Consider the following 16140-nt stretch of genomic DNA (forward strand, 5'->3'; position numbering starts at 1 on the left):
ATAAATAAAAATATATTTAATAAATAATAAATCTAAATTAACAATAAAATAAAATATCAGAAGGGGATGATTGATGACATTTTTTTTACTGTAGTACAGTAATGAGAAAATGTGTCCAAATGTGTTTAACTGTCATGAAAATAGTGTTTTTAAATAACCTAACCAAAAAAAAAATCCTCATCATTTTAAAATGCTACATAATGTTTTGTGTACATTTATACATGAGATTCAGAATGGTTTCAGATTAATGGTTTGTAAGCGCACCGGAGTCACAAACCTGTTTGTAAAGCCAGCCGTTTTTCACCACCGGGGCATTGGGGTTCCTCTTGATGGAGTTGGACCTTTTGCCAAAGTTGTGGACTTTCTTTGAGGACCTGGAGAGCTGCGAACAGAGGGAGAGGAGACACTTGTGAGGGCTCAAGCTTGCCTGTATACATTATTCAACAATGAAGCTGTAAATAATTACAACTTACTAGTGAAGTCGTTTAGCGCATGCATTATGAATCAACAGCACTTTCGAACCCTCAGAAATTAAAAAAACTGCTTAACAGAAGGCAGAACACATGGGAAACAATCTGATAGGAGCGTATCTGTCATTCGTCTTGCTCTAATGAGACACAATCATACAGAAGAGCGAGTCGCTGATCTCTGGACTTCGATTGTTCGTGTCCACTGAGTCCTCCGATGATAAATACTGACAATAAATCATCAGAGTGAAAAATTTCAAGTCTCATTTCATCATCTTAGCATCTTCTGAAACAAACTGACATTATTATCTGAGAAAATGATTAGGAATGTATGTGTTCATGTATTTATACAAGCACTTGATTTTAGTGCAATCATTTAATTAATTAGGGAAAAATAACATGTTACATTTATTAAGGCATTTAATGCACATTCACAAGTTTTTGTCTTATATTTATATTAATTCAATTCAACAATAGTTCTATAAATAATAAGTTGTGTTCTATTTTAGAGCCAATATCGTCAGTTTTTGCTCAATTAAAGCAGAATTTTTGTGCATCTCCGATCAACAGACAGCAGAATTTTTTTTTTCTAAATACCAAATCCACACTTTGAACAAATCAGGTGAGACAATGATTCAATGACTCATTCATAAAGAGAACCATTTACTTCACTTCTAAACGAATCAGCAGTTTGAATGAATTGAATGAATAAATGACTCACTCATTATCCAAGACATTTACCGCCATCTACTGGCAGTTTTATTTCCTTATTTAGAGTTTCATTTTTTTTAAATAAATAAATAATAAATTAATTTAAAATTGAATTAAATTAAAAATTTAATGAAAAAGAATGAGATAATTTTTAACTTATTACAAAATAATAATAATAATAAAAAGACTACCTTTGTGGCATTATTTATGCAATCGTAAATGCAGTGTAAATGCATTCATGCCCCAGGGTTAGGGTTAGGGTTATACCCCAGATCTGCAATAAATATTCTGTAAATATACCTAAATACGAATTCAGATGCAGCTTCTGAAAAAAACTATTTATTTGATGTTGAATCAAATAAAGTATTTCTTTCTAAAGCAATTTTTTTTCTATTTGATGCTTTTCTCATTTAACAAAACGAAGACTTTAAATAATGTTTTCTATCTTAATCTAATTAATTAGATCTGAAAAGTTTATTCACTTGATAGCCCTAATTTATATATGTACGCACTTGTATGCATATGCATGTTCATTTATTTATTTGAGAAACGCCGGCATCCTGAGCCACAGGCACTCATTAAATGTTTATCTTGTTTGGGTGTTTTTATGTTATACAGAGTTTAGGGATGTGCAAAATTATATTTTCGGTGGCTTGTCTGAATGGCAAGTCGACTGGTCTTTCAAAAGCTTTGAATAATAAGTCTCATTTGGAAACTTCTCAGAGACAATCCACAAATGTTTATGCAAGATAAGATTAAATGAATGAAGGTGCAGAGAAAAACACATTAATGCTTGCTTGAGATGGATTTTTAACTAGCTGAACAACTAGTCACCCATCCTAACCTATTGCATTTTTATGATGCTCTATATCAACTCGACATCACAGAGCAAAGGCAATGAAGCAAAATGTGCAGTAATGGACAATAATTGTGTAACATGCTATTGATGCATGATGGGACAGTCCAATCGGTCATGCTTGAACTAGGCCAAGGTCAGTGAGTGAGTTAGTGACTCACTCTGGTTGTGGGGCTGCTGGGATGTGTGGTATAGTCTGAGCCACCCGTGTAGTTCGACGCTTCGCTCATGGTGCTGGTTGGACGCTCTTTCTTCTCGGCCGCTGGTGCTTTGCTCGCTGGTCTGGAAGAGATGAGGACAAGACAAGAGGAGGAACATCACAAATTGATCTAATCTGTACATCATTCAGATTTATTGGTAAATTCTGGGTTATTTACAGTATGTTCTGCATGCTGTCGATTACTGCAGACAATAATTTTCTCAATAGCTTTTATACTACAGAAACTCAAAATGGAAGCAAAACTGAAAATCAGTAGTAGCTTGATAAACTGTTTTCTGCATGGTAAGTCACCATAGTTTATATACAGAAAATAATGTCATGAAAATGTTACAAAGTAAAACTAAATAGATAAATCAAGGGTCCTCCATGTGTTTGTATGCATGTATATATGTATATATATATATATATATATATATATATATATATATATATATATATATATATATATATATATACATATAAAAACAAAAAAATCCTTAATTCTAATTTTCTTGAATTTATTTTATATGTATATTTATGTGATACATAAATATAACTGTATATGAACACACAGATTAATGCAAATGAATTGGCAGGATTCTTAATGCATTGAGAGAACATGACAGATTTACCTGTTGCTCAAAATAAAAACTGCACACCTCAAAGCAACATGATGAATATTATTTGCATTCATAATTTATTTAAAACAGGCGTCATAAAGACTAACATATTCATTTAATGACCTATTCTGTTGCCAGCATTCGTTGTAATTTTGCATGACAGAAATCTAGTCTGGAGCACAAATAACATTTTGAAGAAGAACTGCTTCCACAAAAAACAGACTGCAGATGTATTTACCAATTCATTAAAGAAGCCTGTTTGTGGTAATCGACAGCAAGCCACACCTGACATCAGATTTAACATAACCAGAAGACTGTGAAGGCTGATGTGCAGATAAATGAGGAAAGTTCTTGAGCTTCTGCGAGACACTCAGGAAGTTCAGGGCTCTTAAAGGCTGTTTTAATAAGCCAGGGCACTTCAGCATTGAGACAGAATGAGAAAGAGAGAAATAGAGGAGACAGGCCCCATGCATCAAAGCAATTACTCACTCCACGTCTCCGCTGATCTACTCCCACACAACTGACAACCTTAAATGGCCTGCCAGCTGCCAGCGCAGTTTATGACCCAGTCAAGCTGAAGGGCAAAAGCAAACCCAACAGAAAAATCAAGGCTGTAAAACAAACGCCACCGTCTTTAACGAAAGTGAAGAGAAAGCACAATGAATACAGCCATAAACCCTGAAATCCAACGGCATGCAGACGCTCAGTCGACAGCCTCGGTCCCATAGGGCTGGCCTATATTTCGACGCTACGGTAGAGCGACGACGTCTAGGGAGAGCGCTGCTATCTGGAGCACCAGAGAACACCAGGGTAAAATATAAGAGCTGTCTGGCTTCTGGGTCACGTCGCATGAGGAAAACACTTTCTGTTTTACAAAAGGCTGAATACTAGCAGCGGTTAAACAGTCTGTTATTTGCATCAAAAGGTTAAAAGGGACGGTTCGTTCAAAAAAGACTCCTGTGTCACGTCGTTTCAAACCTGTGTCTTTATCTCTTCAGCTGAACACAAAGTGAGATGCTTGGAAGAATATCCTGGCTGCTTTTTATTCATTATAATGAAAGTGAAGGAGAACTGAAGATGTCAAGCTCCAACAAGGCAATAAAGCATCATAAAAGTGGCCTGTATGACTCGAGCACTGTGTCCCAAGTCATCTGATGTCATACAATAGATTTGTGTGAAGAACAGACCAAAACTGAAGAAGTAATTCACTGAAAATCTTAACATCTGGGCCAGCTTTCTCATGGGAAATGCAGATGTTCAGTTTGAAGACAAATCATTCTAACGAGTTGGTTCTTTTCATTCATTCAGTCCCCTACCAAAAAAAGAAAAAGAACTGTTGAGTGGCCAAAATTGAAATCTAATTGCATATAAGTGCATTTTGTCCTATTTGACTTGTATTAAGTATAAATAAGTTTTTACAAATTTTTTAAAAATCCACAAGAAATGCATCAGGACAAAAAAGTCTAAAGAAAAGAAAAGAGAAGATTTTTTTTTTTTTTTAAATTATTATAATTTTTTTTATTTCATTAAAAATGGACTGTTTTCTAATGATTTGAGTGCTTTATAGAAAACTCCTTTAAACCAGATAAAAATAAATAAATAAAAAAAACTTTTGTATTTTGATCAAGACAAATGCACTCATATTCAAGATATAATCTATGAAAACAAGTCTTGATATCCCAATGTTGCTTCCCAGGCAAAGTTAACTTGTTTCAAGGAAGAGACCAACAAAAATAAAAAAAATTCCTATTTAGAACGTGAGAAGACTTTAAATGACATGCACGGATTGTCTGGACTATTTTTATGGTGCTTCCGTGTGCCTTTTGAAGCTTATTATAATTGCATTAAAAAAGAAAGTCATACAGGTTTGGAACAACACAAAGGTGAGTAAACAAAGACATTTTGGCTGAACTACTTCTTTAACAAACATGGTTTGCATGTGTGCTTGCCATTTGACACAAGCATCTGATTTTGCGTTGAAAACAAACACAAAGAGACACTTTGTGAGATGGTCAAAACAGTCAGCAGTCATGCACACACCAGCACCAAGAAAAATACAAAACATTACACAACAGTCCATCCAAGAGTTATTTAAGGAAAGACAGGGAGGGAAGCTAGGTCAGGGTAGCACACAGATCCAAGTACGACCTTCCAGGCCGCTGATTTAAAATTAAATTGAGCATTCAATACAGCTATTAGTGCTCATTAATTAATCTCTTCTCAAATAATGAGCTTCAGTGTGCGCTCGGTAGCCACGCCGGTGGCCATCATTCAGCTGACATCTGACGGCGTCTTTAGAGGAAGAGTGGCAGCGAGTGTGAAATTAGCCCCATGTGGAGCAGCTAAAGCACTCCGAATCCAGAGATAATTGACGGAGGGGACGTTAAGATGGGTTTGTGGGTTGGTTGGGCACCGGCTCGACTGGAGGTCATCGGCTAAAACGTGTGAGTCATGCAAGGCTCTAAAACTCTCTGCCAGGCCTGGAAGAACATTAAGAAAATATCACTAAATTGGTGTCAGATTGTCTGCATGTGTCTGTTTAGACCTGCAATGTTAGGTCTGAAACATTAACAAGCTTGCTTTTAGGTTTTAAAGCCATCAAGAAATGTGACCTGTTGTATTTCTAAGTAAACAGAGACATTTGATGAGCAAAATGTGGTCGGGAGCTTATAGGGGGGAAAATGCCCATATATGGTCGCTCAAGGAGATTGGTTGAAAAATGAGAGGGATTTGTGATGTCATACAGAAATTACATTTGTTTCAGTGAAATCAGTGCAGCAAAGTTATATATTTTATATAAAATATAAAAAATAAAATTAACTTCAAAAGAATTTGCTCATTCAAAATAAGACATTAAATATCTAATGAAAAAATAAATAAAACAGTCCATTTAGATTTCGTGATGACCCTAATGGCTGTAAAGCTAAACCGTACCTCTAAAACAGGACTCTGAAGCAGTGTTTTTTTAATATCACTGACATACGATTAAAATTTTTGTAAAATATTTTGAATTATATTTAATTTTTTAGATTTTCTTCTACATGATATGTTCTTAAACTGTATATATTTTTATAGTTTAGATAAAGCTTTAACAATTTTGTTATGCCTTTGTTATTTTTATTAGTTATTTTTTTAAATAAATCTAGTGTTAGGATTAGTGTTTTCCATTTTATAAGCTACTGTACTTAGTTTAGTGTAGACAGACAGACAGACAGACAGACAGACAGATAGATAGATAGATAGATAGATAGATAGATAGACAGACAGACAGACAGACAGACAGACAGACAGACAGACAGACAGATAGATAGATAGATAGATAGATAGATAGATAGATAGATAGATAGATAGATAGATAGATAGATAGATAGATAGATAGATAGATAGATAGATAGACAGATAGATAGATAGATAGATAAATAGATAAACATTTGTACATATATTAGTATTAGGCAAATATAGATATTAAATTAGTTAAAATATTTTATATATATAATTTCTTTCCTTATTTTTTTTTTCAATGTTAATTTCATTTCAATTATTTATGTATTTATTTTATTGTATAGCTTTACTTTTAATTAACGATGATAATCCTGCTCTGAATGACTCAATTGCTGTCCTACTTTGTATCCCAGATGTTCCCTAAAAAAAGAGACAGGTAAAGCAGCATTCTAGGTTTTTTGGGGGTATCTTGACCCTGAAAAACAATGCCAGGATGAGGATAGCAGGCCTCTAGGACATGTTCCCCATCATGATTGCCACAGAACAACATTTTTGTCCCATTTAAGTGCTTTAACGCGCTTTACTTTCAGGGACATTTCCAATGGCATGATTTGTTTTGACGTCAGCCATAAAAAGCTTCAAACTTAGCATTAAAAAGACAAAGGCCTGTCACTTAATGGCAGAAACGAGCAGAATGGCATTGCTCTAGATCTGACTGGGGCCACCGGAGGCGCGTGAACGTCGAGCCCCGCGGTGCTTCATCTTAAACTGTGACTCTTGACGAATGATTGTTTCAAAGAGATTCATGTTTCATATTCAATGTGGGTAAGACAAATCGGACGGCACACATAAATCTTGCATATCTCCACATTAGCGATGCATAGCAGGATATCAGGCAATCCAGTTCAAACAGTGCCTTGGGTTAGTGTTTGAGCAGAATTAATGAGACAGAATGGCAAAACAACCAGAGATGAATGGAGGCTCTGCGGTTCAAAAGAAGCAGATGAGAGAAGAGATCCCTGCAAAGCATTACCTGCTTAAAACAGGATGGACAAGTTTCCCACAATTCAGTCTAGAAAACAGAAATAAAAAGGAAAGAAAATGAACTGAATACATATTCATTTGGGGTTTTGAAAACTCAAATTATAGTTATGACATGCATTCAACAATGAAACCATCAAAAGAAGATGATTAATGGCAAACCCACTGGAAAATCCAGCTAAAACTAGCATCTGATGGTAGACATGATAGGTAAAAATTGATAGCCTGAATGCACTGTAATTCGCACTGTAAGTCGCTTTGGATAAAAAAGCAAATGCATTTATCGTCTGCTAAATGCATAAATGTAAATTTTTTAATTTAAATTTAGACGCTGGTTTTATATGGTTTTAGGTGGTGATTAATTGAAACCATCAATTGAAGATGATTAAGAGTTACTGGTTGTAACTAGTTTTCCAGTAGGTTGGCACATTTTTTCATGGTAGATGCTGGTTTTATCTGGTTTCTAGGTGGTCATTAACTGAATCAGTCAAATAAAGAAGATTAATGGCAATCCCACTAGAAAATCCAGCTAAAACTAGATTCTGATGGTACGCTGGTTTTATACTGTTGAAACCATGAAATGAAGAAGATACATGACAAACCTACTGGAAAATCCAGCTAAATCCAACATTAGATGGTAGACGCTGGTTTTATTTAGTTGAAACCATGAAATGAAGAAGGTTCTTTGCAATCCTACTGGAAAATCCAGCTAAAACCATCTTTTTATGGCATACACGGATTGAAATCATGAAATAAAGATGATTAATGCCAACCCTACTGGAAAATCCATCTGAAAACCAGCTTATGATGGTAGACGCTGGTTTTATGTTTTAGAAGGACATTAATTGAAACCATTAAATGAAGATGATTATGGGTTGCTGGTTTTAGCTGGATTTTTTTTCCACTAGGGTTGCCACCTTCTCATGGTAGATGCTGGTTTTGTCTGGTTTCTAGGGGATCATGAACTAAAAATGGTCAAATAAAGAAGACTAATGGAAACCCTACTAGAAAATCCAGCTAAAACTAGTGGTAAATGCTGGTTTTATACGGTTGAAACCATGAAATGAAGAAGATAAATGGCAAACCTACAGGAAAAACCAGTTAAAACCATATTCTGACGGAAGACACTGGTTTTATTTAGTTGAAACCATGAAATGAAGAAGATAAATGAAAACTCTACTGGAAAATTCAGCTAAAACCAGTTTCTGATTCTACACATTGGTTTTATATGGTTTCTAGGTGGTCATCATGCTGGCGGGATCAAGGTTGACCTGGTTAGTTAAGCTAGATATGAATTGGATTTTCTAGCAGGGAAAATTAGAGAAGAATTAAGAGAAATAATATGAGAAAGGAGTGAAGGTGTTGTGGAAGAAATTATTACAGAGCAAAATGACTAGCCTCAAGATACTGGATCTATGACAACACTGATTGACATACGGCTCAGATTATTTTGTGTTTAATTACACTGACACCGGTAGTTTTTGCGTCAAAGTTTTCCCCTAAACTCCACTGCCGCCTCACGGGTCTGATTCATCTCAGCTGGACTTCTGGCAGCTTGTGACATTGCTGAAGGCAACTCAATCTGTCGCACAAGAACTTTCTGATAAACTAGCCATGATATACTGCAATCATAATGCTAATACATGCATATAATTAAGGGTGGTTTTTTTACTTGATTTGTATTTTAAACAAATGTTTGGAAAATAAAAATGTATTTTTGCTACACCGATGTCCAATAAAGTTGTCACATTTTATTTTATTTTATTGTTTAATTTCCAATCAAGTTGAAATTATTATTATTATTATTTCAAATTGTGCAAAAAAGTATCTAAAGTAAATATTATTTTGGATAAATAAAATTCTAGCTATAAACATTATTATATTACATATTTTTTTCTTCTAAAAAATATTTTGTGTATGTAATATATGATGAGGAACTAATTTCCAGACAATAAAGGCTAATAAAACTGATTAAAATTTATATATTTTTTTCTCTCTTTTATATGAAAGTCCAGTTACAACGTCACATTTTACTGCAAAATAATTTATTTTGACTAAATTTCAATTGCATTTTATTTAATTTTTAGATTGAATCGTTTTACCACTAAATTAACGCTTGCATAAAATATAAAAATCAATTCTAAAAATTAAAGTGCGTAAAAAAAACAACAACAAAAAACATTGTTTTACTGTTATAATAAAAATAAACTATTTCAAAATCCTTTGTGTAAAAAATATATTTATCAACAAAAAAAGGAATATTTTGTAATATCCAATTACAGTTGCAATTCATTTTCAAATTAACTGTGTAAATATTATTAAATATTACATGTATATTTGTTTGAACATTTTATAACCTAGACATTTTAGAAAGTGTGATAGTGAAAACCTCGATAGTGTGAAAAGTGTAATGTTGGAGAGTTTATTTTCTAAAAATAGTTCGAAAAGAAACTATACAGAAAATATACAGTAATTGAACGGTAAATTGTTTCAGTAATGGAGGGCGTCTGACGCTTTAGTCAGAGTTTATACAGCACAAGGAGCGCTATTATGGCACACACCGGCCTCATACATCAACAGAGTGCCATAGAATGAGGAAATATGAGGATGGTGAACAAAAATGACTTTGCAAATTAATAAGCTTCCACTGTGACGATGAGAAACGAGGATACTTCAGGCCGAACTCCGCAGATGTGTGTCGCCGTGTAGTGAAAGTGACTGCGTCTGGCTCTGTGTACAATCACATGAACAGAAGTAAAAAACAGACCAGGAGCAACAGAATCAGGCCGTGAGCGCAGTGCAGCTCCAACGCTACCATTAGTTCAGCATTGCATCTCCCACATGCTGAGTTTCTGACAAGACTGTGCTTAATTACCACAAATAAGTTATGGACATCAATATATCAGGTTAACCCTGGTTTAAAATTGTTTAAAATGCAATTTCCAACTTAAAAAATAAAAAGAAAAGAAATTAGATTAAATAATTAAATAAGTACAGACAGTGTGCAACATCTTTAGATATTTACAAAATATTTAAATTGAAATGGTTCAATTTTTTGGGGTTATATGAAAATCTAATAAAATTTTTACATTTGACTATAACTATTTATTTTTAGTACTTTTCAAACACATTTTATGTTTAAACTGCGTTGTTTTACCACTAAACCCACACTTTCAATCTTAAAGAATGAAAACCCATTATAAAAATGTAATTATTCAATTCCTGAAATAAAAACTGCTTTAAAAATTGTTTGAACATTTTATAATGTGGATGTTTTCAAATATATATATAAAAAGTTTGGACACACCTTCTCATACAAAGAGTTTTCTTTATTTTCATGACTATGAAAATTGTAGATTCACACTGAAGGCATCAAAACTATGAATTAACACATGTGGAATTATATATGGAATTATATACATAACAAAAAAGTGTGTAAAAACTGAAAGTACGTCATATTGTAGGTTCTTCAAAGTAGCCACCTTTAGCTTTGATTACTGCTTTGCACACTCTTGGCATTCTCTTGATGAGCTTCAAGAGGTAGTCACCTGAAATGGTCTTCCAACAGTCTTGAAGGAGTTCCCCGAGAGATGCTTAGCACTTGTTGGCCCTTTTGCCTTCTGTCTGCGGTCCAGCTCACCCCTAAACCATCTGGATTGGGTTCAGGTCCGGTGACTGTGGAGGCCAGGTCATCTGGCGCAGCACCCCATCACTCTCCTTCTTGCTCAAATAGCCCTTGATGCCTTCAGTGTGACTCTACAATTTTCATAGTCATGAAAATAAAGAAAACTCTTTGAATGAGAAGGTGTGTCCAAACTTTTGGTCTGTACTGTATATATTGTGCAAATTAAAACTGTCATAAAATATTTAAAAATATTTAAATATTTAAAAACTATTATTTAAAAAAAAATATTTAAAACTTTTGTGAAAGTCCGATTAAAATGTCACTTTTTTTTTTTTTTTACTTCTTTTTAAGCTTAGATTTTATTTTCACACTAAACCCAGAATTTCAATCTTCTGAAAATACTTCATAAAAAAAGGTTAATTATTAATTTGTTTTTTTTTTAAATAAAACTATATAAAAATGTTACATTTGTTTCAGATTAAAAAAATATATATATGTATTTTTAAACTGATTTTGTGCAAATTAGAAAACAAGACATGCTATTTTCAGTCTCTTAACTGTAAGTGGTTCATACGAGGCCGATGCATTAATCTCAACAACCGTCGATACTCTGGAAACCTTTATTGTCCGGCTAATTAAGACGAATCAATAGCATTAACATGACATGAAACATGAATCTATAGCTTGACGAGGAGGAGCTGAATGTCCAAAAATTCAATTTCACGTCTAATTAAACTATCTTAAATTCCCAAAACAACTCGATGTCTTCCTTTCTACTGATTTCTTTTGCAACATAACTGCAAAAACAGCAACCGTTTTCTCTCTAAACCTCTGCAACAAAGCATCTTGGGGTCTGTGTTATCTTGAAGTAACGGAGATGGGGACCTGCGTGAACATCATGTCATCGTCTCACAAACTCACACACGCACACCTCAGAGTGAGACTTTCTCACGTCAGAGTAAAAATAAGTGTAAATCTCATTAACATCGACTTCTCAGAAAAGCAAGAAGGAGGTGATAATTGAAACAGGTAGAAAAAAGGGTCCTGCCATCAGCAGCAGAAGAAATGAAACCGACTCGGCCTTCTCTCATTATCTGCCATGCTCGCCCTCATGTTGACTCAAACCTGTAAGATGTTCATTCTTCAGTAGAAAACTAAAGATGAACGTTTCGATCACCGAATATCAATGAGGACGGATAAAAAACAGCATTATAAAAGCAGTGTTTATGTCTAGTAATGTGTAAGGAATGTTTGGGTTAAGTAGTCAGTTGCCTAAACTTATGTCATTTTATGTGCTGTTAATGTGTGATGTGTTTCTTAAGTATTAATGTTCATGCATCTTCTTTAAAGAACCATCTTTCTTACCTTTTTTTATAATCTGGAGAGCCTAAATCCTATTCTAAGTGCACCACACATGATGTAAATGTTAAACAAATCACTTGTTAAATATCTTTGCATGAAAGACTACATGCATGAACTACATCATGTACAAACCTGTCTTATACATGTTAAATGTTCAGAAATAACACGAGAAAAATGCTTTAAATGACTGAAGGTAACACCAGTAGACTATTATTAATTAGAAATGTTCTGTAAAAACAGTGAACAGGAGTTTCAAGCATGATGCAAACATGAAATATCAGACATACAGTAACATTAGTGTTTACAGGTTTTTTATTCAACTGAGCTGTTTTTCCATTGTTTTTTCAATGTAAACATGAATGCATTTGACGGTTGCATTAAAAAAAATTTGATTCAACTACCATTTTCTTGCTTTTTTTACTACTATCTCTGTCAACACAGAAGCGATATATTCTTCTTATGGTCACTCACAGAGCACGTCACACATGGATGTATCGCTTCTTTTATCTCTTTACTGTTATTGTCAAAGCGTCTAATTCTAACGATTGGCAATATTTGTATTCAAAATACTGATTCCTTGATCTGCGGCACAAACGTTTCAGTCTCTCCCGTCATGTGTTCAGAGCGAGAGGATCTGAGGTTTATCTGCAGCTATCTGTGAACAGTGACTGCAGAGGAACGGAGGGAAGTTGTTGACTTTGATAGAGGACACAGGAGAAAAGAAAGGAGAAAGAGAGCGAGATAAAGACTAGAGATGTGTTTGACAGCGGTTTGAGGGCAATTATCAGGAGAACAGCTCGCGTGGACAGGAGAGGTGAGCTGTGAAGAGGAGCAGAGCTGGATGAAGTCTTGACTCAAGTCCAGCTGAACATGTAGCTCTTCATTAACTGCTGCTCTGTTAATTACTAGTGGCTTTGTGTGAAAATGTGGGGGTGTGTTGAGTATTTAGCGGCTCACTCTTTTCAAACACACACACAAATAGTAACACGTTATCTGTTAGCAGACGGAACGGGAATAGTCATGCTTTCAGAAGAATCTCATTAAAAACATTAAAAAAAGATATGATTTTGGGGTTAATATGACCTGCAAAATAAGTATATATACACTATACATAATATAGCACATATTTATATATTTATGCATATTGCAAATACAATGTTTTATCCTAATAGCAAAGCAATTTAAATAAAATCTGCGTCATCAAAAATAAAAAATAATATTGCATATCGTTGCAAAATAGGTGCGGAACAACAAAGAAATGGAATTAATAATGATATATAAAATAATTATATTTTTAATTAATTATATAAAAATGCACATATAATTTTTTTTACTTGCATATAATTAATTATAATTATAATATCTGAATAATATGGTACGGATAGTACGGAGAATAAAAGTTGTTCATATTGTGATATCCGATTTCTCATAACACCCATCTAAGTGAATATTTAAATTGGACAATTTATAAAATAAAAAAAAGTAAATGATCGTCTGGAATAAAAATTATATTTAAAAAAGAAATTATGAAAAATGTATTTTATTTTAGATGTTAAAATAAATTAAATTAAAAAAAGAGAGAATTGTATTTGATATTTAAATAAACATTAATTATACTGAAAAAAATTATAATTCTAAATCATAAACACATATTTTCATAATAATAAAGTTAATAATTAAATTGCTTGAAAATGTTTTTTTATATATATATATATACACACACACACACACACACACACACACACACACACATTAAAGCATTTTGTATGTGACGACAGGTCACATTTTACCACAAAATAAATTTATATAATATTCTGACCATATTTTTGTAAAATTCACTCAACTCATGTACCCCTCATCAGACTAATGGAAAAGAATAAAGGCTTTTTGTGCCGAGTGACCCAAAAAAAAACATCTTTTGACTTACTCTGAAATATTAATACCTTAATTATCTCATTTTTACATTTCTTTATACCCTCTATTAAGCAACATTCAATCCAGCCCTAAAATGACTGTGATTTCTGTATGAAGTTCAGACAAAGCACTCTGTTTCTGACTCAGTGCTGCAGGAAACTAAGACAGGGAAAGAAATGACTCACTGTTCGTTGACGACAAAGATGCAGTTGTCTTGCGAAGGAACGCCTGTGACGGGATGCTTGCAGGTCACCTTTCGCTCATTGTGACTGCAGGAGAGAAAAGACACAGGAATCGTGGGAATTAGAGACATGTGAGACTGCTGTTCACACTCTGACACTCGATAAAGAGCCGTTCGATGATTAAAATGATTGAACGAGCCACAGATTCAAGAGCTGCCCTGCTGCTAAACATCAGACCATCTGAACAAGACAAGAACAGAGAATAAACACCAAACAAGAGGAGATAAACATGGCACGGTCTGCAAACTGTTTTACATTCACTATTTTACACCAGTAGACACATGCAGGATAGTTTCTAGCTGCCACAACAATAATGTAAAAGATGTAGAATTTAACTGAGGTGTTGTCAAGTGTGTATTTGGCTACTATAATACAGCAGCACTGAGCCTTTTTGATTCAAGTACTTAAGTTTAACTTACTAGTTACTTACTAGTACTTACCAGTTAAAAACAAGAAATAAAGTAAATAAACAAACAAACAAACAATAACATAAATAAAATATTCGATAAAATCACCTATTAAGAACAGGTTATTAATTGTAGACACACACACACTTCTATCTAAACTCATCTGTCCATCATGGTCACCATCTAAACCAGCTCTGAGCAGCCCGAATCCATGTCAAACCAGCACTCGCAGACCGTCACAGACTGGTTTGAGTCTGATTTCCCAACAGGACAGAGCCAAACATGATGTAACCCAGATGAAAATCCACAGATGACATCTAACCAGCAGCGAACACACACACACACACACAGCGCTACACACCTTGAGCGAGGGGTGGTGCAGAATTTCAACATGTCTGTCTCTCTGTCTGTGTGTCTCCAGAGACCTCAGTCCTGTCTCTCTCTCTCACTCTCTCTCTCTGCTGCTGTTCATCACTGATCTACACATGCAGTCATACACCCACCCTCTCCCCGTCTCTCCTCTCCACCCTCGTCCTCTATGCCACGAGGCGCAGACGTCTCAATAAACACAACTGCAGCGGCAGTCACAGCAGATAAAGGCCTCTCGCTCACATGGAGAGTCACAGGGCTGCTGGGTAACATGTGGTCAGACCGAGGAATGCTGGTCAGGACCAAGGTTGAGGAGAACGTCACATAACACTCACACACATGCATTAAAGCATGAAAATCATAGGATTTCCCAAATCAATTCAGAATAAAGACAGTACAAATAACACCATGATTGCATATAAAAATCGCCTTTAAAGTTGTCCAAATGAATTCTTAGCCATGCATATTACTAATCAAAAATTAAGCTTTTACAAAATATCTTCATGTAACATGATCTTTTTTTTGGCTATTGATACAAAAATACCCCAGTGACTTAAGACTAGTTTTGTGCTCCAGGGTCACATACATACACATTAGGGGTGTAACGGTATGTTTATTCGTACCGGACCGTTTCCGTACAGGGCTTTCGGTACGGTGCACGTGTGGAATGACCGAATGCAATATCTTGTGCTCGGAACATAAGTACATTTTCGTGTTTCCAAACGAACATATTAAGTGGCGTAAGTCTCCGCGTTCAGCGCAAATCCCGCCCTGCAGCTGATTCTAAGGCCGGTGACACACTGGCTGCGTGGCGTGAGTGTGGCGTTTCTGCTGCGTGTCAGTTGTGTGACGGCTGCTTCGCGTTTTCTGTGTCTTTACACACCAGAATGGTGCCTGACGCGGCGCTGGCGCGCTGCTGCTACTGTAGGTGACACAGAGGGAGACCGCCGACAGACCAGGATCTTGTCTTCACGACAACAATATCTATACTTTACATGTTGAGCATAAATATAAAGCCTACTGATAAAGGACACCGTCAACAGTATTGACAGCAAAATAGACTATGTTTGACAGGTGCAATATGCCAGTGTGTCACCGGCCTAAT

General features: G+C 34.9%; 1 pseudogene; it reads right to left on the reverse strand.

Annotated features, from left to right (window-relative positions):
- The window catches only part of LOC132105493 (pleckstrin homology domain-containing family A member 5-like), a 153135-nt pseudogene that overhangs the window by 49582 nt on the left and 87413 nt on the right, over positions 1-16140 (reverse strand).

The sequence above is a fragment of the Carassius carassius genome, chromosome 26 (genome assembly GCF_963082965.1).
Source record: "Carassius carassius chromosome 26, fCarCar2.1, whole genome shotgun sequence".
In the NCBI taxonomy this organism is placed as follows: Eukaryota; Metazoa; Chordata; class Actinopteri; order Cypriniformes; family Cyprinidae; genus Carassius; species Carassius carassius.